Here is a 27,843-nt window from a genome sequence, read left to right as displayed (position 1 = left end):
CCGTGAGGTTCCCAAAACCAAGCCCCTCTGGCCTTCAAAACCAGATGTCCTGGGGTCTCCTTTTCTTCCCAGTGCTGGAGCCTGAGCTGGGGAGACTGACGTGGGACTTAGAGCTCCCACTCCTGTGGGAGGGCCTCTGCGACTTTACAAATCTTCAGCTTGGGGGTCACCCACCTGGGGTTTATGGGGCCGAATTATATCGCGAGCACGCCCCTCCTACTGTCCTGCTGTGGTTCCCTTTTTATGTTTCCAGATGCAGAAGATCTTTGTTGCTAGGTTTCAGTCTTTTTTCGATGGTTGTTTAGCATTCAGTTGTGGTTTCATGTAGTTGCGAGGAGAGGCAAGCTCGCGGTCCTACCACTCTGCCATCTTGACCGGAATAGAAATTCTGACTCAGTTCAGTGGTATGGTCTCAAAGTTATTTAAGCAATGTCATCAGAAGCTTGTATCTCATAGTACCTGGCATAGTCCTTTCCATGATTCTCATAAACAGCCTCTTTTTGTTGAAGACGGAGCATTCTGACCTATAGCTAATAGCAAGTGCTTTCAGGGAAGCATCAGAGTTAAAAAAAACCCCCAATAATCTATAGATGACAAAAGACTTATAGGCTGTAGTTAAAAGATCTGATGAGAGTTCACTACAAAAATAATGCAAAAGGCAAGGTAATTTGTTTGCTGGGAATATAAATTGGTGCAGCTACTATAGAAAATAGTATGGAGGTTCTTCACAGAATTAAAAATAGAACTACCATAGGATCCAGCATTCCCACTTCTGGGTATATATCCAAAGGAACTAAAATCAGGATCTCAAAGAGATAGCTGCACTCTCATATTCACTGCAGCATAATTCACAATGGTCCAAACATGGACGCAACGTAAATGTCCATCCCAGGACAAGTAGATAAAGAAAATGTGGTATATACCTGTATTGGAATATTATTCAGCCATTACAAAAGGAAATGCTGCCACTTACAAAAACATAAATAAACTGGAGGAAATTGTGCTGAATGAAACAAGCCAGACACAGAAGAACAAATACTACAAAATACAACTTATATGAAGAATCTAAATAGTCAAACTCACAGAAGCATAGATTAGAACAGTGGTTGTCACAGGTTAAGGGGAGGGAGAAATGTGAGGTATTATTCAATGGTTACAAAGTTTAAGTTACACAAAATGAATAATCCCACAGATCTATAATACCACACAGTACCTATAGTTAATACCGTATTGTAAACTTAAAAATTTGCTAACAGGGTAGACTTAAGTCTGCTGCTGCTGCTGCTGCTGCTGCTGCTGCTGCTGCTGCTGCTGCTGCTGCTGCTGCTAATAATAATAATAATAATAATAATAATAATAATAATAATAATAATAATAATAATAAGAAGAAGAAGAAGAAGAAGAAGAAGAAGAAGAAGAAGAAGAAGAAGAAGAAGAAGGAGAAGGAGAAGGAGAAGGAGAAGGAGAAGGAGAAGGAGAAGGAGAAGGAGAAGAAGGAGAAGAAGAAAGACAGTGGGAGGAATCTTTTGGGGGTGATGGATAGGTTTATGGCATAGATTGTGGTGATGGTTTCACAAATGTATACTTATCTCCAAATTCATTAAGTTGTAGATATTAAATATGTACAGATTTTTTAATGTCAATCATACCTCAATAAAATGGGCTTGTAAGAAAGAAATTTCATTTAGGATTTTATTTTGTGAAGAAAAAATATCAGAAGTTTTAAAGTTTGAACAGTTGATTAAATACGATCATGAGCCATTGAGAAAAAATATTTAACTATTTAACCCAAGTGACAATAAAAGATTAAAAAGTAAATATAAGAAGTAACATGATTGTAAAAAAAAAAAAAAAAAACTTTAACTCTTTCAAACATGAGAAGACTTGCTTCCCTGACATAATCAGTGATATGATAATACCAATAAAAATCACAGGAAATAATTCTAAGATTCTATTGTGCCTTGTAAGTGGATTACTCAAAAAGTAAAGAAAAATCTTTTACAACATCTTATTTAAAGTAGACCAACAATAGAAGAAAACTTCATCATTTTTAAAAGAGAGAAAGTCAAACTCTAGTTTTGTGTCAGTACACTATTGAGACTAAAGCTCATTAAAAAACCTTATAAATAAATCCATCAAGACTGTGTGGGTAAAATTTTTTCTCATGTCTGTGCATATCACAAGCATACTGAAATGTCAGGGTTTATAGAAATAAAGAGAATCACAAAATTGGAATTTACAGAATTGAAGATAGGTATTTCCCTCCAAAAACAAAGAGGAAAGCAGTTAATAACCCCTCCCAATTCTCACTGGAATGACGTTTCATCCCATTTGCTAGGTAAGAGCTCTCTGCTTCCCTGACACAGCAATGCTCTGCCAAGTTCTGACTTCTGAGTCAGATGAGCAGAAATCTTTGATCAAGGATACCTGCTTCTCTTTCTGTCTATCCCTTTTGGAAATCTGGCCACTTGCTAGCACTAATTGAGCCTGCCACATGCCACCACATATGACACTGTTAATCAACCCCTTCTTCAAGAAAGTTTTTCCTGTGGTTTCCTCTGTCCCCTTCGTGCCCGGAAAGTTGCTCAAATAAGAACTCTCCAGTCACTTTGAACACTTCCCTCTCCTTTGTGCCTTATATTTTGTTTATATCTCATTCTCACCCCCATACGTCCCTCTGTATAGCAGAGTATTTGGAGGTAGAACTTGAAGTCAGACAACCAAAATTTGAATAAATCCTAGCTCTATTTTTACTAGCTATATGATTTTTGTAAATAATGATAATAATTAAAATAAGCATAGGAATAAGAATAAGGCTACGTGCCATACACTATTCTAAATACTTCACATACATCTACCTAATTGTCACAACAACTTATGATAGGTCTGTTACTACCCACATTTTATAGATGAGAAAAACAGAAGTTAAATAACGGAAGTCACAAATGTCCAGCCAGAATTCAAATCCAGTCTGACTGAAGAGCTCACGCTTTTAACCATTTCATTTTTTCACTTTTGGGTTTCAGTTTGATACCTACCATGTAGTAAACAATAAATAATAGCATTGTTAATACAAGTGCATGACTTTTATCAAGCATCCATCACTTCTTACTTCTACTATTGCATTAGCCTCCTTGCATGTTCTCAGCTTAATCATTTTCACACTGCTGCCAAGGATATCTTTATAAAAACAAAATTAACCATAATACTCGCCTGTATTAAAAACTTTCAGTGAGTTTCATTTATCTACCAATAATATGCAAACATAGCATGCTGTTAAAGGGCTTTAATGGTTTGCCCAAATTAATTAATTTTCTTGCCCCATATTTTTTCATTTCTCTTTCCTCTCTCATTTCACATTTGCCTAATTCCAGCCACACCGAAAGTCTACTGGTCTACGTGGATCTTGGTGTAGGCTCGGCGGTGTCTCCTCACTCTGTTGGACTGACAGTAGGGTATCATCACATAGGTCCAACTTGGTTTCAGTTGGTAAGCGTGGGATAAGAGGACCTCTGGGTAAAATCTGTTCTCAGTGTGCAGATGCCAGATGACTGACAAGGCAGGCAGGCCCGTGGCAAGGACCAGTGGGATGTCCTGGTCCCAGGTCTGATTCTCACAGAGATGGCAGCAAGCAGAAGCTGAAGACAGTTTTTCACAAAAGACTTAGGGCCCTACCTCTGCTGCTCTGGAACTCTGGGGACCAAGCTTAATACCAACCTGGGGATAGGTACTGTCCCATTTCTAAATCAAATGCAAGACAGCTCCAGGGCAGAGGGAAGGCAACAGGATAGCACATTATTCAGCACCTGGAGGGTGGGAGCACTGAGAGAAAGTTCCTTAGGCAGAGGGTGGTCACTGAGAGGAATGCATGAGGCTGCTGGTTGTGTGCATATGTGAGATACTCCAGAGTTCTCAGGAACAGCAGGGGAGACAGTGGGCAGCTGAGTTATACAGATAAATATTCTGCAGTTGGGCTTGGAGTGGGATGGGGAAATGGGGCACAAACCCGTGAAATATGGATAACAATGTGCCATTTGCACCCATAGGTGGGACTACTGAGACACTTAAGTGTATGTTAGTCATAATATATTTTGTGATATACCCTACAGCTTAGATCCATTGTAGGTAGGCTGGTATGTTTTACCATTATGTTTAAGGATTATTGATCTTCCAAATTTGCTGCTACCCTCCTGGTAGTACTCTAAGAATTCCCAGGTTTTCCCCACCACTTTCCGTAAGTGGAAAAAAGAAGGGACGGAGGACTCAGTAGAAGACTAGGTTTCAATCCTGTGTGCTGGAGTGTGAATCTCAGGATTGAAAACTGATGACTAAGAGCAGTTTAGATCTATGGTAGATTGCAGTGGAGCACCGTGAGTGCTCAAAGACAACATCTGCAGCGGTCAAACTCCAGGTTGCAAAATTAGGACCTTATGTGATGCTGTTCCTTTTCCAAGACACCCACAGGTGATTCATGCTCTCACTCCTTCCTCCAAATTGCCCCTCAGTTACTCGTCATACAGGGGTGACTCACTCTGACTCTGTTTATTCTTTTTTTAAAAAATTTTTTGGGGGGAGGTAATTAGGTTTATTTATTTTAATGGAGGTACTGGGGATTGAACCCAGGACCTTGTGCATGCTAAGCATGCGCTCTACCACTGAGCTATACCACACCCTCATGTTTCCTTTTTGAAAAGCACCTTTAAGTCTTAATAGAACCTGTTCATATTTTCTGAAGCCTGTATTTTGCCATGAGAAACTGTTCGCTGATTTCTCAAAAGTATATTCAGTACAATTAAATGTTTTCTTTTAATTAAATTTATAATTAAATATAAAAATAAATGTTACCATTTTATAATTAACTCATATATTTTGTTAGAATGGCACATAGCACATAAGAGATAGCTTACCCAGGCACCATTCACTTAGTGATAAGATGTACTAGATCCTGGGATAAAGCTATTTATGCATTTAAAAAATTTTAATCCTTCTGAAAATTTCATAAAGAAAATATGATTATCCTCATTTTATAGATGAAGAAACTGAGGCTTAAGAAAATCACACATCCAAGGAAGTGAAGTTTATATACAGCATTATACGAAACATATGTGATGTGTTCACACTCTAGTGCACTTACCAGGTAAGACCAGTGCCGCTCAAGTAGCACTTGTGAACCACTTGCTATGGATCCAACATGACATAAGCTTGTGCTGGAATATAAATCCAATACATCACAACTCATTTTCCCATTAATATATCAGAACTGTCCATTAGCAGATGTCGTTATCTTCGCTGTAAAAACAATGTCTATCTCAGTGTTTTTCACTGTGTCATTGCTTTCTTCATTGAGAAGGCCTTGATCTCCACCCCGACCCCTCCCGTCTCCTTCCTATCTCTGCCCTCCTCACCGGCAGGTCCAAGTTCACTGGGGAGCTCAGGTTGCGGCCAGAGTCCTCCCCTGAGATGAACTGATGAACTGGTGCGCTAAGCGCAGCAGCAGTGTTTTCGGGCCCCAGCAGGCCAATGTGAGTAGACGCACCCAGGCGACGGGTTCTTGTTGCAGCCCGAGCACTGTGGAAAGAGCAGAAAGTCTTGCTTTAAAAAAAAAAAAAAAAAAAAGACGGCTGAACCCTACAGTGTGCTTGGTGACACAGTCTGTTCACATTCTGATGCAACTTCCGCTCCAGGCAGGGGCTGCCGGCAAACGGTGCCTGTTCCAGCAGGGGTCTGCAGCCCATTCTGTGAGGAGCACTGCACACATGGGGTTTGAATCAATGCCTGACACTTCAGTCCAAGCAGAGTTCAGGCCAGACTCAAAGAACATGACGTCTGCATGAAGTGTTCACAGTATTTTTAATCCTTTCTTGCAATCAGTCAAAAAGCTAGTATCCATTCCACACACATAATGAACAAGGCACTATAACAGAAGGTGGGGGTGATTTAAAAAAATCAGAATTCTTGCCCACTTCAGGAACTTTGCTGTTTGAGTGGAGAGAAAAACTAATGCAACAAACCTAATGATACTCAGGTGCTAACGATTAAGGCCAAATAGGTGGTTTGTGTATTAGCGTAGATCACAAGAGCCCATACCTGCAGCTGGGGGAGGCAGCTCTGGGGCGATCCGCCAGAGCTTCACGGTACAGGGAAAATCTAAGCAGGTCCTTTAATGATGAAACACTCCATGTGGTCTGAGAAAAACGCAGAGGCAGAAAAAATCAGCACATTCCCAGAGAAATGAGGGAAAGTAATCAAGAGGAGCGAAGAATTTGAAGGGAAGGGGGAGGAGTAGGCTAGGAAGGTAAACTTTCCCCCAGGGCTGTGAAGTGCAGATGCTTAACAAGCATACTGAGTTTCTTAAAGAAAAGCTTTTTATTGCTTAAGGCTGAACGTCTTAATAAGTGAGCAGGGACCCGGGCAGGGGCAGTGGTTTCCATTTTCAGTATGCAAGGGTGCACTTTCTTGGCATAATTCTGACTTCGCATGAATTGTCATGAATACCTTGCAGATTTAGTTCCAGTTTAGGTTTATGCATCAAGGATGGGACATTTTATGTATGAACAACTTCTAAAAAGTCCTACCCTGTAAATAATCCCCATATTCATCGCCTTTAGAAGAATCTGACCCAGAGCTTAGGCTTAAATCAAAATAGATTTTCCTAGGAAAAGTTTAGTAAGTAATATCCTGGGATATATTCCAGGAATAATCACTTTCCATGATATTCTCCAATTTTTATGTGATGAGTTTAAACTGAGAAAGCTCTTTAAAAGTATATACATTTGCTGCAGAAAAGAAAACAGCTAACCTACTGGGGCAAATATTTCTTTAATTTTCCTCTCTATTAAGCTCTTTTCTCATGCTTTTATTTTTACAAAATGCTAAACATATGAATCTACAAATTCAAACTAGAGAAAGACAATTGTTAAAAGTAAAGTTTGTTCCTCTCCATTTCAAAGTTCAAATGGAATCACTGTCCTAATTTATAGAGGAATCATTCAGGGAATATCTGAACTGCCAATTATACCTGTATCTCCATGCAATTCATGTAGTATAAGAAAAGCCTTAATTATCTTTAAACTTGTGTAAATGACTCACAATCATTTACTGAAAGATTTAATGGCCTAGGTTATTTCATAGAAGGAGGGAAATACTTGCCAGAAAATCCATTAACGTGCCAATAATTTCACTAAGTTTTAGTAAGTGGTTAAGGTGAAATCAAGATGGGATGTATTTGCATTTCAGCTTAGAATAATAAACTGACATTTGCCTAACATTCCCAAGGGATTTTGCACATCTTTCCCACAAGCATTTATTTTTGTATTAGTTGCTTCTCACTCCCAGCTATACCCTTAAGTAATGAGGGTTAACACCAAACTAACTCTGAAGAATTTATTCTAGAGAGATGGAGATACCACAGGAGAACGGTAAGCCCCCAACAGACGGAACTGCATGTAGCTGGGTAGAGACACCTGGCCAGAAGCACAGGTCCTTTGGTAAAGAGGAATCTGAGGGGATGGGCTTGTGTCAGGTCAGGGGCAAGAAGATTTTCAGGAGAAAACACAAAAAAGGGGGAGAAAAGAGAACAGGATGACACATTACAATTCAGGAATATGACCACAGAAAGGAGAGAAGGCTGGCCAGTTTTTATAAAATTTTAAGAGATTATGGGAATTTGGGGGTCAATGAGATGAGCTGGCATCTTGGAGGGGTCTTAGAGTAGGTTCTGATAGCCAGACTCTCTCCCAACAGCCCTCAAACAGAGCTACGTGTGCAGTTAAAGGTACATGCACCTTCATGAAGTTCTCTGTTTGCCTGTGCATGTACGTGTATATTCTCTCCTGAAGAAAGGACTTACTGCCTAAATTTCCATCTTTTTTCAGCACCTCTCCATTAGTGAACTTCACACACAAAATAGGGATTCAATAATCTCCATGGGGTGAAAAGCGTGGAAGGGAAGATTTTCTACTTTGGAGTTCTGAGTAAAAGCTTCCATAAAGCTTAGGATACTACCTTCCTTTCTACCGTTTTGCTGACAGTTATGAGTTTTACTTTGTCTGCAGAGAAATTTTTTTTCATAAGCACTTGCCTTCCTATAGCATGGACTGACACAGATGACAGCATTCTCTGTGCCTTATCATTAATTTATTTTATTCACTGTGTTGCAAAGACTAAAACCAACTCCCCAGTGCCTCTGCAGACTCTCATAGAATTCAATTTGAATCCAGCATTAATTAATGTGCCATTAAGCATGTTCTCTTTTTTCCTGTCACTGTGTAATAGTAAATCATTTTAAATTTTAGTTGTTCTTAGTCATTTACACGGTTTGAAAATAATACACAGTGACACAGCAAGCAGAAGTCAAATCTACAGCTGATTTAACTCAATGTACTCCAAATCACAATTCATTTTCCCATTAATATATCAGAGTTGTCAACTAGAAGGTGTCTGTTATCCCTATTATAGTAACAGAATTTCTATTACAGTGTTTGTCACAAAACTTCATAGAAAATACCACTCAATGTGCTTAGGTCTCATTCCTTGTGAGGGAGGTCTTGCTACGTGTGGAAATTAAACTAGATATCCTAGAAATCCCATTGTAGAGAAGAAGTTGGAATAAAAACATGATACTAAATCATTTGTTCTTAGGATAGGAAAGAATAAGTGTAACAGAACTGATAAATGACTTTCTAATGTTTAACCACAGTCTAGTATTTTTGTGTTACTATAAATCACCTGATCTTTAAATTCAGAGCATCTGTATGAGGCATTAACTCATAGAGGTTTTTCGTGAAGGTCAATTCTGAATGAGTACTTATGGCATGTGTTTATGCTTTCGCCTGGGAAATCAGTAGCGGAGACAAGTCATTTTATCTCCATATTTTGTGAAAGGCAGTGCTTAGGCAGCTGATATTGGCTCTTATATTCAAAGGATACGTGCATGCCCACACCTGAGTTTGAGAGCAACCTGAGTAACGATGGCAGCATGACAGGAACAGTACCCATTCAGATAAAGAAAAAAGAAAAAGAAGGCCTTTAATGAAAACACTGTGTCAGTTCTTTCTCAGATAAAACAAATTATCTTTCATTTTAAAATGACCTTCCATTTCATAGGAGCCTAAAACCATAACTATCACAGCTAAAACTGATCAAACATGTTAAATGTAACATCAAACATGTTACGCGCAAAGCAGTCAGTGTTCCACAGGTGAGGCTGTGGAAGGTACGCCAGGTGTCCTCTGACTCCTTCCATACCCAGGGAATGCAGAGATGCTGCAGCAAACAGAAAGGAATTGTTACTCAAACTGCTTCACCTGGGCCACCTGTATTAACTATAAATTATACCAAGAGAGATGACTGTAATTATCAATCAAATGACTGCATTAACATATTTCATTAAAGACACAGCTGGCAGTATAATTCCTCCAAGACATCACACTCGAGTCTGATGATTAAAATTTTGACACAGATTCACATAATTTTCCATTGCTAAGCATAATTTACAGAAGGAGATTCCATCAAAATATCCAGTTCTTATACTCAGGTTAAAATAGGTCATGTTTAAAAGAGAAGGCATCTTTGTGATGCTTCAAGTTGTAGACCTTCCAGGACTGACTTCTGAAAGACTGAGTAAATAAACACTCTGGACTGTATTCATGTCTCAAGCCAAACACTACTTGCCAGAGTCCTACAGGCAGCAATCTTCATAAAAGAAAAGAAAAACAGATACTGTTTTTGTGATTCCTGGATGTTTTGCATTCAGAGCCTAGAGTGATTGAGAACCAATTTTTTTTTTTTTTAAATATATAACTACAGGAGAGAAGTTGGCCTGCTGGAAATTTTACGCAATCTTAGCTTCAACTTATTCCCCAAAAGCAGCGCTGTCAGATCCGGCTGAGATGGTGATTGGTATGAGGGGTACATACATACTAAATGCTTGGGATGAACTACTGGGTCAGGCCTATCAGGGCATCTAGACTGGCCAGTGTGGTGAGGTAGAAACATTCAATGCAGTCAGTGTGTCTGTAGTGACAATGTGTCCAGATCATCTGTTTGAATAGTCCCTGCATCCAGGTTTTCATGTGATATTTGGATGCTCCAGTAGCCAACGACTGCAGTTTTACCTGCGAATCATGGACAGCAAACTCTTAGGGAAGAAATCTCTAAATCTGAAATGTATATAATCATTTAAAAAGTAAATATATAACATGATAAGCATTTCTCATCAGAGCACAGGCCTGAATGCCTGGCTCCGTAGGTAAGAGAAAGTCTAAGTTTATTATACCATAGATCTGACCTAAAACCGTAATTACTTTGAACCCAGATGAAGAGAGGAGAAGGGAGCAGCAGCAGTTTAATCTCTCACTTTATCACTGAATGAAAGATAACACATTTTGTTTCTAGAGTTGTGAAACACAGACACTGATTCTTGTCAGGGTTCTCTTACTCCTTGCCCCCACCCCAGCCCCAGCAATGTGAGTTTTTCAGCTGCTATGTGAAAGACCATAGTGCCACAGACAAACCAGCCTCATCTTTGTCCTCAAGAAAGATACCTTTCTTCTTGAGACAATGCAAAGGAACCTATGCCTTCAGTAAATGTTTCTGTTACACTTCAAAGACCTTGGGGATGAAAGGTTTTTCTGTCTCTCCTGAGGTTCATCAGACGGCTAGCGTGGTTTTCATCTGGTGGCAGAATTCATGGTTCCAAGTAACAGTATTATCTTCTGTAGGCCAGACAACTTCACAGCTGGTGGAGGAATAATCACATACATTGCCTCGTTTTAAATGTGTCCAGGCATCCAGCTACACAAACTATTCCCTTTTGCTCGGTCCTAAATGACAGATTGACTGGGGAAAATACAAGGGAACAGTAAAGAAATTCATCTCAAATTACTGCAGGGAATTGAATTTGTGGCTCAACTGGAACAAGTAACCACTTCTACTTAACAGGCTATAAAGAGACATCAGATGGTACTGCGATGTATGTTCTTTACGATGACCTTTGGCAGGCTGTGGTGGGTCCTGAGGCATTTGAGGCCAAGATTAATGGTATTACTTTTTTGTGAACTTTCCTGTTAACATTCTCTGTGAATCAGAGGAGTCAAGAGGTTGGTTTCTTATCTAATAGACTTTTTTAGTGCACTTATTTCATCGATTGCAGGAGGCCCATCAAAGAACAATGACTTTTCGGGGCAAAGAAAGGAGAGAGACATTAGAATGCCAAAATTTAACGATGAGAAGAAAATGTGGACTGCATATGGCCTTTGGCTAGGATGGCTCTGGTACCTGTCATTTTGAATTCTGGTATGTGATTTGGATTTAATTAAAACAATTGCAACAAACATATATTAGAAAAGGTTACTATTCTCCCCAATTGATTGATCTTACTTTATTGCAAAATAGTGATGCAGATTAATGTAAACAGGATGGAAAAAAAATTAGGTAAAGATAAACTATTCTTACTTGAGGATCATAATATTTAACACATAATTATGATTCTCCCACAATAAACAAAAAGTTATGTGCAGAATTATTAAATACAATTTATTAAAGTTGCCTCCTACATTTTCCTTCAGATATTCCAAAGCTATCATGATAGAGTTAAAAATGTCTCACATTTCTGAAATTAAATGTATTTCAATAGAAAATGTCCTTGATCTACGTTTCAAATTCAGGTACCATGTAAGGGGACTACTGCTTATCTCTTTACAGTGCAGTGGAAAGAGAACAATGAGAAAATCAGTTAGAAGTAATGATTTCCAAAATGAAAAATTTAATAGAAAACAGGATAGTTGCATGGAAGATATTTCTCAGCATGTGAATTAAAAACTGAAACAAAGCTAAAATATTGAGAAATGTAGCACCATGAGAGACAGAACATCACTTCATCATTCAACTATTAGGGAATCTAAAAGAAAGAAGCAAGAAAATAGAGGGAAGAAAATCATCAAATGAGTAATGTAAGAAAATATCTCAGAGCCATAATATTTACATTGAAAGGGCCCATTGAGCAATGTCATCAACAAAGCAATCAGTATCAGATTAGCATCAGCACCTAAAACAGAGTTAGGTAAACAATCTGGATCTGTTAAGAGGATAAGCAATAATGGATGCTAAAAAATGATGAAGTGATACCTTCAGAGTATGAAAAAAAAATTTAGCTGTGACTCTGTGCTCAGCTCAACTGTCAATTAAGTTTCACTGTTTAATAAATTTATTTTCAGATGTGATTTTGTCATCTATTCATTTTTTGAATGAAGACCTCAGGTGTACTCTATGAAAATAAAAGGAAAATCAGACAGTGAAATGAAATGAAATGGTGGCACCAACCCAGGAGGTAAAAAAGGGGAAAAAGATAGTTTTAGTATTTCATGATTACACTTGATCTTAGTCAAAAGGCCAAGAAGTGATAATATTTCATGATTAATTATTGATTTTACAAATATCAAAACAATTCACAAACAACTTTGTGCAAGGATTATGATACTAACACACAATACATAAAATTATTTAGAATATAAAAATCAATGATTAGCCTAAACCACAGAGTGCAATGTAAAGAATGCTATGCTGCCTACCTGGACTAAGGGACAGGTAGCATCTCAGATGCTGCTGTGACCAAAAGAAAGCCCACTTAACAATGGTCATCACAGCATCCTATGATGACATTTGAATTAATGCATTTACATGTAACTTTATGTTACTAATTAATTTTGTTAGAGATACTGTTAAAATATTTTGCTTCTGACACATAAATATTTCACTGTTTTAAAAATGAGTACAGTTGTACTGGTATGTCCTAGTTCAATATCAGCCTTGAATGGGTCAAGTTATAAGAGGAAGTGAAGCTCCTAAAAGAAAATCTCCAAGAAGGAGAATGGAGTCAGTCAGTAAACCTGAAAAATGTTGGAAGATATTTGGGAAATGATAAAAGTAATCTCTCCCAACAAGAAAACAGAAATGTAAGAAACTCAGGGTTCAAAAATGAAAAAAGCTACAAAGGTGGATTTTAAATGAAAATAATCTATTTAACCTTGATGCAAGGTTCATGCTCCTTTGAAGAGCACAAGGATGATATTAGAACCCAGAAAAGGTAAGGTAATTGGAGTATATTCCCAAAATAAAAATAAGACTAACATAAATCCTGTTCATTTGAGCTCACTCTCTTAAAGTTGATCTCCTCCTATGACTTTCCATAAACAAGTAAGTCTGGTGGAGAATGTGAACAGTGAGCCATAACCATATACATGCCAGGTGGAGCTGACAGAGTAGAAGATGCGGTGAGGAAGCAGTGGAGAGAGGGAATGAGAGGGCACAGGGTAGGTATGGTCTGCCTAAAGCTGATGGAACAATAAGGAGAGGTATACGCATGTTATTTAACGTTAGAAGTAGGAAGAACAAAAAATAATATAACCATTAAATATTGGGAATGGAAGGAAAGATGCAATTTGAGTTAATCCTCATTTTTCATATTGGAGAAGCAACAGGAAAGAGCAGTATGTTTATATTACTCAGAGGAATGAAGGTAAATGAGCACCACCCCTGCCGACACATACACAAACTAAAAACAGAAAAATTTTGAGACTGCTTACTTCCAAAGGACTAGAGCTCAGAAGTGTAGAGCACAATAGTACAAGTATAAGGTGAGTAGATTTATTATTTTATAGAATATTTTAATTATTTAAACACATAGAGACAAAGGAAAGCCATTATAGGAGATTTACCAGGTAAGTAACATGACCAAATCTCTGCTGGGGAAGGAGGCCTTATGAAAAATGGGTAATGAAGATGGATATTTTGATGGGTACACAATTTTTAAAAAGAAGGTAGCAGAGCTAATTTTATCCCCAGTTTCTCTATAATGAAACTGAGGTTTAGAGAGTTTAAGTGGTTACCCAAAGATTTACTGATAGTGAACAGAGAATATGAAAGTAGAACCTGATCTCCCAAGTTTTATGTACTTTATATCCTTTGAGATTCACACTTGCTTTAAGCCCGTAATATATTCACATAAAAGTTAGAGCAAAGTGTTTCAAATTCCTTTTTCATTCTTTTTGGTACTTATTTTCCTGCAAAATGCAAACTTAAAAAAAATTTCACTCCGCCCTTAAAGTGACTCTATTAAAACCAACCACATAACATGTAACTAGGGATAGAAACAGTGCAATGTAAGATAAAGTGTTCTTCCTACTGCACATAATTGATAATTCCCTGACTCCTGTAATTTCTTATAGCCCACTGCCTTAAGACAAAATGAAAATTGCTTAGATGTCTATTTAATGGAACATGGAATTTTTGCAAAGCAAAACCCAGCTCTATGTTGCATGCAATAGACACCACCTCTAATGAAGTAACTCAAAAAGCCTAAAAATAAAGGGATGAGCAAAGGTATGAAAGACAAATGAAAACAATAAGAAAACAGGAGCTATTTCCTGCTATCAAACAGACTAGAATTCAGACCAAAAGGCACTGGATGTTTAAAAAAAATACAGTTCATGATATTTGTTAAAATAAACTGGACATTAAGCTTGAAGATACCCCAAGCAGACCAAACTAGTTGAGCCACATATGCAAAACTCAATCTAGTTTACATATGTGAAACTTACATAGGCTACTATAAGTGAATGGAAGTGAAACTTAGTGTAAATACCTCTAATATTCACAAAGGAAATTTAAGTCATTTTCCTAAAATGATAGAAAAAAATCACTTTTAACCAATCCCCTGCTGCCTGGAAACCCCCATTGTAATAACTAATCACTGTAAGGTTTAACAACTTACTCTTTACTTTATAAGCCATCTTGTAATGACATGCCTCTGAGCTTCAGGCCACTTTCTGGTATGAAGTCTCCTTGTTTGTGAACAGTTTGTTTCTTGCTGAATAAAATGTTCACATCAAGTAAATCTCTCTGAATTTTCTTCTGACAGACTAAAAGCCGCAATTCGCAAAGAAGATATAATATTCATGAAAATCTATGTACCAGAAACACAGCAGTCACTTTCATAAAGCAAAAATTAAAAGGAAGTAAAGGAGGAATAGAGAAAAACTCACTAAAAAGAGAAGACACTGTTATAACTCTCAGTCCAAAACAAATCAAGTAGACAGTAAGTAGGCAAGGATATACAAGACCTATACAACAGTACCAGTAAGGTAAGTATTAGAATATATACTCTAATATATATCAGTGAGCCTGAATAGAGCATATTCCTTCTTCTTCAACACAAGTGGCACATGCACAACTCTTTACCAAATACCAAGTCGTAAAGATAACTTCAGTAAGTTACATCAAATAAAAATACAAAAACATTCTTTGATGACAATGCAATAAAACCAAAAATTAATAACAAAATCAGAAAATTCCTCAAGATTTATAGAAGTATACACTGTATAAGGTAATTCATGAGTGAAAGTGGAAATACAAACTGAAATTCCTGTTTCTTAAAGAGTAATGATAACATCAACGTAGTATACCAGAGTCTATGGGATGAATTTAAAGCCATGAAACAGAAGAAATTAAAATAATCAAAGTATACTATACAATTTACACAAAAAATGTTAATATATATATAAAATAATTATTTAGGAAAACAGAATTTACTAAAATTGACTCCCATCAAGATAGAAAGCTTGAGCAAACCATTTTCCATAGAAGTAACAAAGGTATCAAATTACTATCCCACAAAAAAAGCACAAGTCCCAGATGATTTCACAGGGAAATATCACCTAGTTTTCAAAGAACAGACATTTAAAACATTGTTCCAGAGGATAGAAAATGAAGAAAAACTCCCAAATTTCTTTTATGAAGTATAACAATAATACCTAAACTAAATAAGATATCACACACACACACACAAGTAAAAGCAAACACCATACTACATTCAGATAAATAATAATGCATAATCAACACATGCGATTTATTTCAAGAATGCAAAGATGGCTCAATGATAGAAATCCACTCATATAATAAATTATAGTAAGAGATCTAAGGAGAAGAATGAGATAATTACCTTGACAGATGCTTAAAGGCCTTTGAAAAAATTCAACATCTATTCCATTAGGAAACATTCAATGACAGGGAATTGATACTTCCTTGTCCTGTACAAAAATCAAAATTATATACAACAAGCCTGTACTGTATTCTTCTTTTTTTACTGGAGACTTCTGAGGAAGGGAAAAAATAATTCAGTCAAACCTCACTGCATACAAGTTGACCTTCTACAAACACATTAGTGGAATTTACTAGCAGGAAGACCATGAAGAGTCTTTATCTCCAAAATACTTTGCATAGGATAGACCTTTTACTAGAATAATTGCTCATTTTATATCAACTCAGATATGGATTTATAAGGCATTATTTATTAGAAAATATCACACAAGCTGTGTATCTAAAGGGACACAAAATGAGTGTGTTCTGCTGAAAGGGCTCTCTGTTTAAGTAATGCTGCATACACATTGCTTAAAACTTTGCATGCTAAATCCAGAGCAGAAGATATTCCTGTGAGGGAGGGCAAGGACATCTGGGGGAACTGTGTTGACTGTCTGAGATCATTCCAAGGTAAGAACCTGCATTTTGCTACTGTCTACACTGTTTTAGTTATTAATAATTTTAGTACTGTGTAGGTCCTATACTTTGTGTTAAGCATGATTTTATAATCCTACCCTGGATGTTATGTGTCCATCTAGAATGGAGATGATGATGACAATACTGACAGGTACAGGTACAGAGGTGGAGGTGGAAATGGACATGGAGATAGACATGGCGCTATAGCTAGAGAACTTAAGATTTAATGTCTGTATCTTATTTAATGGGGAAACAACAGTCATTCTTACTAAAGTAAGGAACAAAGTAAGCATACCCACTATGTCCATCTCTATTTAACATTGTACTTGGGCATTGACCAATGCAGTTAAATCAGAAAAAAAGTAATTAGAAGAAAAAGGATTGGAAATGAAGAGGTAAGCTGATCACTTTGAAGATGCTGTAACATTACCACAGGAGAACTCAATCAATGGTAAATATCACTCAATAAATTCACTAAGAAGTATATAATATTAATATACAAGAATTAAAAGCCTTCATTTATACGACAATAATCAATTAGAAGTTACAACAGCAGAAAAAAATCTCATTTAAATAGCAACAAAAAAACTTTAGGAGTAAACTTAACAAGAAATGTGTAACACTTACATAAGGAAATCAGAAAACACTTCTGCAAGAAATAAGAAATACATGCCTTGTTCTTGAACAGAAAACAGCAATCTCCCTAAGTTTATATATGAACTTAATATAATCTAAATAAAAATATCACCTTTTTTTCTGGATCTGGACAAATTTATCATGATTTCATTGTAAAAATAAACATGTAAGGATAGGTAGGCAAACTCTAGAACTAATCTTACAAGACATTAAAACATACTAGAAATTATCTATAATTAAAGTGGCATAATACTCATACATGCATAAATTGACATATGAAAAATCCGGAAATGGACCCCAAAACATATAGAAATTCAACATATGATAAAGATGTTATTTTAAATCACTGAAGGAAAACTAGACTTTTAAATAAATGATGTGAGAAATACTGGTTAGCCACTTGGAAAAAGATAAAACTGGATGCACACTTCACATCAAACACCAGAATAAACTTCAAATGGATCAGAGATTTAATGGTAAAAAACTGAAAACATAAATCCTAGGAGGAGATACATGTGATTTCATTTTTATAACATGGATGCAAGAAACCCAGATGCAGTTTTAAAAGACTGATGAATGCAACCTTAAAACAATGTTGCATGAAAAAAATTATAAGGAAAGACAAAAGAGAACTGCCAAACTAGAAAAAATATTTAAAATATATCACTTGTTAAAGACATCTCTAATACATACAGAACTCTTAAAGTGGGAAAGACAAAAACTTGACGGAAAATTGGAAAAAGAGACTAACAATTAATTATAAACACACATAAAGACATCTTACATATGTGAAAAAAGGCTGCACTTCACCCAAATTAAAGAAATTTGCACTTAAACCACACTGATACCATTCAATTAGCAAAAATTCTGAAGCCTGGCTACATATTTTGTGGTTAGATTGTAAAGAAGCAGCACTCTCTTACATTCTAGGGGGAGGATAAGAAACTGTGCAAACCCCTATGAAGGTGACCGTGGGAATATCTAACAACTACATATGTATTTATCTGTTGACCTCGAAATCCCACCGTTATGACTCTACCCTGATATGTAACTTCAATAATATAAAAATGCGTATGCATACGTTTACTCATTTTAGTGTTATTTGTGACAGAAAAATAATGGAAACAACCTTAAAGCCCAAACATAGGAGAAAAACTATGGTACATCGTATATTATTCAGCTGTGTATAAGAATAAGAACCATCTCTAAGAACAGGCTTTCTGAGAACAGTGATACTGAGAACAGTAACTGCTGGGATATATTTTTAAGCAAAATATGTAAGATAAAAAGATCAGATTTTTTAATCCTATCTCTTCTGTACAAAAGATGTGAAAAAGTTATACAGATTTCTAAACACAATTCCTCACTAAAAGGAATCAGGACCCTTTGGAGCTAATACCAGATACCAGACAGGAAATTTTCAAAGTAATTTTCAAAATAACGCTTTGTACCAGAAACTAAGGAGGTGCAAAAACACTGATGAAGAGCTGTCATGAGGACACAGGAACTCTTTTGTAAAAGCTTGTATTTAACAATCCCAATATTTAAAAAAAAAAAAACAGTATTTAATAATAGATTACAACACATTGAATGGAAAAAATTTGTAAGTCCTCACTAAGGAGGGAAAGTTAGTCTTTACAGAAGAATGTAAACTGATAAATGTATAAGAAAAGATAAATTATAAAATCACAGTTTTGCAACTACCAATATGATAACTAATTCATCATTAATGAATGCTCAAACCACTGAATGGAAATTTGTTCAGGAAGATGTACTCACATAGCCTCAAATTATCACTGTAAAACAGAGTATTTATAAATCAGGAAAGTGACCTTTAAAAAGCTGATGCACTGTGAAAGACATAATATCATGCATTTGATATTTTGCCCCAAATTTTTAAGCAGGCTCTAATCATAAGGAAACAATCAGATAAATCCAAATTATTGGAAGTTGGAAAAAAAAAAGCACCAAGCTGGTCTCTATACAACAGTCAATGTTATGGAAACAGAAAAATGTAGGGGAACTACCTAGATTAATTTTACTTTAAACTACAAGTTGTTAATAGGTATTATATATTTTATATATAGGCAAATGAAAAAATACTCAATATTGCTAATTATTGGAGAAATACTAATCAAAACCACAATGAGGTACCCCCTCACACAGGTTATAGCAATGTGTTCTATTTCATTAATGTATTTTGATTTTATAAGAAAATTATTATTAAATCTTACTCTTAGAAAGCATTTAGGAGAAAAGTGTCATGATGCCTGCAATTTATTTTCAAGCACTTCAGTAAATGTATGTATGTAAATAGAGAAACAGCAAGCAAATATGACAAAATTTTAACAATCAGCAAATCTAGTAAGTGGTTTACAGGTTTTTGGGGTACTATTTCTTTAACTTTTCTACAGGTTTGAAATTATTCAAGATAAAATGTTGGAGGACGTAGAATTTTCCAGTGCTTTAATATTTTGAATTTTCATAACCTGCCTAATGAATGATTCAAAGATTTCTTGTCTCTTTCTTTTTGTGAAATTTACTTCGTGATTCACATCAAACCAACTGAAAGGTGTGTGGGATACTGTTATTGCACAGAAGTAGCAGCACAGAGCAATGGGAAGAACGCTGACAGGGGAAGAAAATCTAATCAAAGCTCTGCTGAATACATTTTATGAGTTTAGACAAATGATTTACCATCTTGGAGACTCTATCGTCTTCTCTGTATAATGGAGAGTTTTCCAAGCTGTATTGTGAAGTATTTTTCAAAGTAAGTCTTACTGTAACATAGGATCTTCAAGTTCCAATAATAACTTTCCTTTTTACAGGAAATCAGTTCACATACATTCTCTCTGTAAAGAGTTGGTTAATGAACAGTATTTTGCCCATATAATGCTGACTTCTAAGAATTGCTAAGTGATTAATATAAAGGGAGAAGAGCTTTGAGTGTCAGAATGAAAGCAGAATATACTGGCTTATGATTTTTATTTAATTTGAAGTCACCTGTCTGGCCTACTTATTCTACTATCAATTTAATTTATTCTGCAAAACCTAGAGCTGTTCTTCAAGCAGAAAATGCTGAGAGGAAAAAAAAGTTCCCACTTAGGCACTTCCCTCAAGTCACCATCTCTTTTCATGGTGTTTTATCAGGAAATCCAACCAATACCTCGATATGTTTCTGAGAGGGTAGGCAGAAACTTCAAGAAGACAAAGAATACCCTTCTGCCCAACCTACCCACCCACCCACCCTCCCTCAGATTCTTCCTCCAGCTTTTTACTGACATCTGAAATGCCACAGCAAGAGGAGCATTCCCTTGGATCCACTTTTTTTTCTTACATTACTCTTTGCCAGAATGCTAACATTAATAGGAAATACAGTACAACTACTCATCAGTAACAAATTTAACAGGTCATTTCTTAAGAAACTCAGGGATGAAGAGGTAGAAAGAGTTTAAGGGCATTTGGGGATTTGGGATAAATGAGAGAAGGGAGAAAAAACCCAGACAGGACATGATGAGAAACAGTGTAAACAAACCAGTCATCACAGCTCTGCTTTCTCAAGGCCCTTCCCATGTCCATAAAAACTTTATGAGATGCCAGAGGATCCAAAAATGGGTGGAAGACCTAAATAGACATTTCTCCATAGAAGACATACAGATGGCCAATAGGCACATGAAAAAATACTCAATATTGCTAATTATTAGAAAAATGCAAATCAAAACTACAATGAGGTACCACCTCACACAGGTCAGAATAGTTGTCATGAAAAAGTCCATAACCAATAAATGCTGGAGAGGGTGTGGAAAAAAAGGAACCCTCCTACACTGTTGGTAATTTGGTGCAGTCACTATGGAAAACAGTATGGAGATTGCTTGAAAGACGAAAAATAGACTTACCATATGATCCAGCAATCCTACTCCTGGGCATATATCTGGAGAAAACTCTAATTTGAAAAGATACATGCACCCCAATGTTCATAGCAGCACTATTTATAATAGCCAAGTATGGAAGCAACTTAAATGTCCACAGACAGATGAATGGATAAAGAAGATGTGGTGTGTATAGTGTGTATATATATATATATATATATATATACACACACACAATAGGATATTACTCAGCCACAAAAAAAGAATGAAATAATGCCATTTGCAGCAACATGGATGGACCTAGAAATATTCACACTCAGTGAAGTAAGTCAGACAGAGAAAGACAGAGAAAGACAAATATCATGTGATATCACTTATATGCGGAATCTAAAAAAATGACACAAATGAACTTATTTACAAAACAGAAAAAGACTCACAGACACAGAAAACAAACATATGGTTACCAAAGGGGAAAGGGGAGGGTAGCTATAAATTAGGAGTTTAGATTAGCAGATACAAACTACTATATGTAAAGCAGATCAACAACAAGGTCTTACTGTACAGCACAGGGAACTACATTCCCTATCTTGTATTAACCTATAATGAAAAAGAATGTGAAAAAGAAAAAAAATATATATATATAATTTTTATATATATATATATATATATATATATATATATATATATATATAAATAAAACTGAATCACTATGCTGTACACAAAAAACTAACACAACATTGTAAATCAACTATACTTCAATTAAAAAAAAAAAAGAGAGAGATGCCAGAGGGAAAAGCCAATCTGCACGAGAGACAAAGTAAGATTCTTTAACTAATCCTGGACAACCTAGAAGAGCAGATTACTATGGCGAAAGGTATAGGCTGTTTTTATTTTTCATTTCAGATGGTGCCAGCCTGGGATTAGTCAAAACTGTTCTAAGACTGTTGGAAATAGACACTACCTGTCATGAATAACCTTGAAGCACTTAAAAACACAAAGCACTATGGTAGATCTGGGTTAAAAATGTCTCTAAATGGCATAATCTATGTCTCTGTGCTCTGAATATTATAAATATCCCACCAAAATGTATTGGGCTCCTAAGGGCAGTCTTTTTCAAGTACCCTTTATCTGCCTTCAATGTCCAAGGAGTCAGATCTTGTGAAACAACACTCACAGGAAAGGGGGATTGAGAGCATGTAGTATGGATTCTACTGGGTCCTACAGTATGACCATGGGAATCATTTATGTAACTTTAGAAAGAGTTTGATCATGAAGAACCACACTTCATTGGTGCTTCATGCATCCAGAATGAAACTATAAACGGATCCCAGGTAAGGTTTCTCTGTGCAGAAACACGCCCCCAGAGCCCACTTCAAATATGCCAACAGCTAACACCCTGTATATGTCAGAGGCCCCACCAGCTCCTCTGTTAGAAATGATCTCATTCTGTGCAGGACAGTTGGCTTGCAAACCAGAATCTAGTTCATTCATCCTCCCTCTCTGCCCTGGCAGATGTGACTGATCCTCAGAGAGGCACCTCAGAAGCAAGGAGGCAGTGGAGTAAAGCTGCAGTTTGAACTGACGAGTAGTTGGACAGCTGATTATATTGGACCTGAGTGATTAAAATTACAGCCTCTCTATCTCTCAGGCTTTTTAATGGGTTTCACAGAGCCAGATAATTCTGAATGCCATGGAAACCTCTCATTTCAAAGCTGCAAGGGGATATGGAATGTTTATTTCCATTGGTTAGTGATTTAGTGAATTCAACATGAAATTTAAAAAGAGAAGCACTTTGGGGCCAATACTAATGTAGACACAAAATTTAGACAAAAGTAGTAAAATAAATAGATTAGGTTCTCTTTCACTTGGATATATACTGGCACAAGGCCAATTAGTAACGAACAGAGAATTTTCAGTATCTTTAGACCTTGTTACAATTTTGTCACCTGCAGATGTACTACTGCCTGCAAACAAATCCATTTTCTGAGTTTTGATCCCTCTGATTAACTTCTTTTATATCATTTTTCTGTGAATGAATTTCTGTTTTTGGCGATTGCTGTCAGCGTTTTAGTTTCATATTTTATCCCAAGTACATGTTTGGCACAAGTTCTGTCCTTTTAAATAAATGGAATATGAAACAGTAGATTCTGAAAATTGTTGGAGATTCATTAAGATTTTATCATTCCCATTCACTGCATTCTTCTGGGCCTAAATTAATTCCCTGAATAAGAGAATATAACTATTTCTTAATACTCTCCATCAGTTTTCATAATAAAATTTCGTTTTTTTTCTTCATAGAAGAATGTATGTAAGGGAAGGTAAATCATTTTAAACCTTCTCTGCTAGTCTAAGAGAAAAGTAAATGACTAATAAAAGCACTCATCAGAGCTCCAGATTAAAATGGTAGATTGAAAAAACACATCTAAATTCATTGCTACTTGAAGTAGAATCAAATGAGACCTTAAAACAAAACAAAACAAAACAAAACCTAAAACAAACCAAAAACATATACTCTCTCAAAAATGACAGGAAAATAGCTACTGATTTTTTAAACAAAAAATCATATAGGAAAATGGCCACTGATTAAGTAGATCTTCTATAGCCATCTCCTAAGTCTGCAGAGCAGTTAGAAACAATCTGACTTTATACTAAAGAGTTCTCAAAAGGCTCAGACGCTGGCAATGCCAGGGGTTTCTGCTATTTCTGGAAACAGGAGTGAAGGGAACACTAGGTGGGGAAAGAATAAAATAAAGAGAATATGGTAAAAGTTGTCTAGGAATCTTTCAAAATTCTTGATGTCCTTCTATACTCCAGTCCATAGAGTAAGTGTACCTCCCCTACCCCAAAAGAAATATGAAAGATTATTCTTCAGAAAAGTTTTAAAAGGAGAATCTCTGGGCTAGGCATACTTAGCACAGTTGTGGGCCTGGGAAACTTAACAAAAACAGGGACACTAAGTAGAGAATAAATAATGATTGTTGAATGCTGGAACCACCAGCCCCACCCCCATCCTCTCATCACTTCCGAGAATTCTGACAGCCAAATCTCTAGGCTGGGGGCTAGGAGACCCTTCTCTGGGACACCAGATCAGCCCAAGAAGAAATGTATTAAAAAACTGAAATCTGAGGTTGGCAGCTAATGATCTGTCAAGACCACCCCACTGTGAAACTATAAATCTGCAAGCCACATTCCCCTACTCAGAGCATTCAATCAGCTTTGAAATTCTTATTCTGTAAGCAGATAAGAAAGGATCTACAAATATCTAAGGAAAACTAACAGGAAGACAGCAATCAAAACAAGCATAATCAATAAGGATAAAAAAAGAAAACAAAAGGAAAGCAACTATTATTGACATCCTCCCAAATATAGGGATGGCGTCCACGGTCATGTCAGGGAATAATAAGAAAGGAATAGCATACGAAGAACAGAAAAGTAGATCTTGGAAATTAAAAACTTCATGGCAGAAATGAAATACATTAACAGATGGGTTGGAAGGTTAATTTGAGGAAGTCTCATAGAGAACAGAGCAAAAAGACAAAGAGGTAAAAAGAGGAAAAGAAAAAAAACAGGAGCAACTAAGAGGTTCAACATCCAAAAACAAACAAACAAACAAATAAACAAACAAAACAACCAAACAGCAGTTACAAAGGAAAGAACTGAGAAAACAGGAGAAAATCACCCATCAAATAATTCAAGGCAATTCTGTAAGGATTAAAGGTCACACTGAGAGGGCCCACTGAATGCCAAACACAGCGGATGGAAATAGATGCACACTAAAATTTCATACTGAGAAATTTCATGCTGAGAAATTTCATACCCTTACCAAAATAAAGGGGATATTAAAACCCTCAATAAAGAGAGAAAAATTATAAATCAAAATAAACTTTTCCTAGAATAACAAAGAAAATGGCAGTAACTTCTAAACTCTGAAGGGAAATTATTTCCCAACTAGAATTACATGCCTAATCAAACTATCCATCTAGTAGAAGGGCCAAATAAAGGTATTTTCAAACATGCACGCACAAAAACAGTAGAATTATTTTGTGCTCCACCAAAATGAGACATTTACATGGGACACAGCAGAAGACAAAGGAACCCTAGGCTGCCTGCTGATAACCAGGCATGGAGCTGAACTAGTCAAGGTACAGGATGAGCTCTGTAACAAACTCTGTAAAGACAGTGGCTTAAAGAAGGCACACATTTATTTCTCTCCCACGTAACCACCCAAGTTGAGCAACAAAGATCGGTGGGACATCTGTGCTTCACACAATCATGCAGAGACCCAAGTTCCTTCTGTCTTGCTGCTCACCACATCATTGGACTATTCCACATATTCAAAGCTTGAGGATGTATCTATGTGCCAGTTTGTGGAGAAAGAATGAACAGAAATGCAGAGTAAACAATTAAAGTAGTAGCTTACATGCCCCACTTCCACTCTGACACCATAAGTGGTAACTCAGTCACATGATCACACCCACCAGAAGAGAGCTTACGAAACATAGTTCCTAGCTCTGCAATCATGCACCCAGTTTAAATTCTTACTATGGGGGAAAGGAAAGGCAGACTTTGTGATATGGTATAGTCTCTGGCATAGAGAACAGTCTGGACTGGATAATGTTTTAAGAACTGTGGACAAGGGCAGTGTAGCTCCCTCTAGCCCGGCCTTCCTTCCCTCCAGAGTGAATAGACAGATACAGTGAAGATCAATAGAAACACAACTTTTAGAGGTAGGATCTCCCATAATTATGATGTATGTCAGACACTGAATGATGAAACAATACTGAAGTGCCCTCCTAACATGAAGGGTGACATAAGAGCCTGAGGATTTCTCTTTCAATGAGCGTCTTAGCAAGACCCTTTGGGCTCTCACAAGTACAGTACAGAAGAAAACATAAATATTCCCAAAAAAGAGGAATTTTCTAATTCCTAATATACATACATATTTGTGTTCACATAGATTATCTCTGTAAGGATATTCAGGGAGCTGGTAACAGTGGTTGCTTATCAAAAAAAGATAGAACTGGTAATATTTTCACTATTACCCTTTTGTTTTCCTTTTGAATTCATTTATTATTTATAGCACAAACAAGAATAAAAGAAGAATTTATGTCCCATCTCAGAATAAAATAAAATACATTCCTTTAAAAAATACAAATGCATATGCCCTCTGAACCAGCAGTTCAAGTTGTAGGAATTTATCTTACAGATATACCAGTACAGCATTATTTACAGTTAAAAGAGAAGAAAACAATCTACATATTCAATAATAGGAAACTGATAGAATTAATCATGAACATCTATACAATAGTATACAAGATAGCCTTTATTTCTTGCAATTGACTAAAAAACATTGTGATCAGTAACTACATGAATGATTAAGTGAGTGCAGTCTTTGGCTCTGATCACAACTTGATTTCAAAAACATTTAAAATATTACTTTGAAGAAGAAAAAGACTATAAGACTTAAAATGCAATGGCATGACGTTAAAGTTAAATTACATGTAAATGCATAATTATTTGCCTTTATCTGTGAATCAAAATCTGTTTTAAGTCACACTTTTGTTCATAATAGTAATGACAATCATATTGTTGACTTGGAAAAGTATGATAAATCAGCAAAAACACCAGGTTTGGTGTGTGTGACTTGGGTTAGTACTTAGCTATTTCACTTAATTATTTTGTAGCCAACGCTGTAACAGATACAAAAGGTCCAAAGCTTGGTGCTCACTGAGGCTGGGCTGGGAAGCAAGAGAGAAGGTCCAGCACCACAGTCCATGGGGGCAACGGACTGAGTTATCACTGAAATTCAGTGCAGAGAACCAAAAACAAGAGAGATAAAAATTGGGGTTCAGGGTCATAAAAGATACAGGCTAATAAAACTTAACTAAACAAGGGACTGGGTCTCTGGTACCTGGTGCTTTCAATAGGCTCTCTGGGAACAGGCAGGCTGATTCCTTTTCGGTAAGATGTCTCCAAGGTAGCTGGTTGGTGTCTTTATGATCTTGGCAAAGGCAAGGAACCTTGATTTCCTTATCTGTGATCTGTAAATAACAATACAGAACCAGAACTGATGTATGTGAAAGAACTCTAATAAATGTAAGATAGTATTAATTAATTTACAACTGTTGCTCAGGGCAACTCCATTGATCTAGAACAAGAGTCACATTTCCGTTAGCAGGGCTCAGCCCATCTCCATGTGTATAGAGCAACTGTGAAATCCAGTCTGCTACTGATTTTCAGCATTGTTATATGGTATCTTCTTTCCCAAGGCTGTGCTTCATGGTGTCCTGAAAACTTTTCTAACTCTGTCCTATGTTGAGAGTTCCCTAGAGCTTATTCCTATAATAACTTCACTGCTTGTAATTTGACATTTCTGTCCCAAGCCATTAACTTCACAAGACTAACCCAGAGAATGTGTGAAAGGTGTAACATCTTAGGATTCTTTTGTAGAAGTCTCCGAGCAATTAGGGGAAAAAAACAGTTCTTCAAAATTGTCTATGGTGGGTCCAACTGTAAAATTATTCCAGAATTTAGTTAGAAACTCAGCAGTTCATTGGCTTATGATCTGCCAACATACATGGCAGCCTTTAGCATTCATAATGCCTATTTATTAAATGACCATAGGTCACCTCCTTTTGTTCCTAGCAGTATGCAGATGATCTTAAATAAAACCACATAGCTAAATGTCTGCAGTGTGCTACAGACAGACTTTTAAAACCCTAAACCTACATGACTGTTTTGATGAGGCAACTCTTATAGATACCCAGTGTGGCAAGATGTACCTATG

General features: G+C 36.5%; 1 long non-coding RNA gene across 1 annotated transcript; it reads right to left on the bottom strand.

Moving 5' to 3' along the window:
* Window positions 1–1,400: 1,400 nt before the first annotated feature.
* On the bottom strand, window positions 1,401–27,098 carry LOC141575280 (uncharacterized). Its single transcript, XR_012502752.1, has 3 exons — window positions 26,968–27,098; window positions 6,088–6,185; window positions 1,401–5,568 (listed from the first exon to the last, which is right to left on the bottom strand). It is a non-coding gene; the product is annotated as an uncharacterized LOC141575280 (long non-coding RNA).
* Window positions 27,099–27,843: the final 745 nt, after the last annotated feature.

This window comes from Camelus bactrianus, chromosome 3 (genome assembly GCF_048773025.1).
Source record: "Camelus bactrianus isolate YW-2024 breed Bactrian camel chromosome 3, ASM4877302v1, whole genome shotgun sequence".
NCBI lineage: Eukaryota > Metazoa > Chordata > Mammalia > Artiodactyla > Camelidae > Camelus > Camelus bactrianus.
Note: the sequence above shows the minus strand (reverse complement) of the source record. Positions and strands in the feature narration are given on the sequence as shown.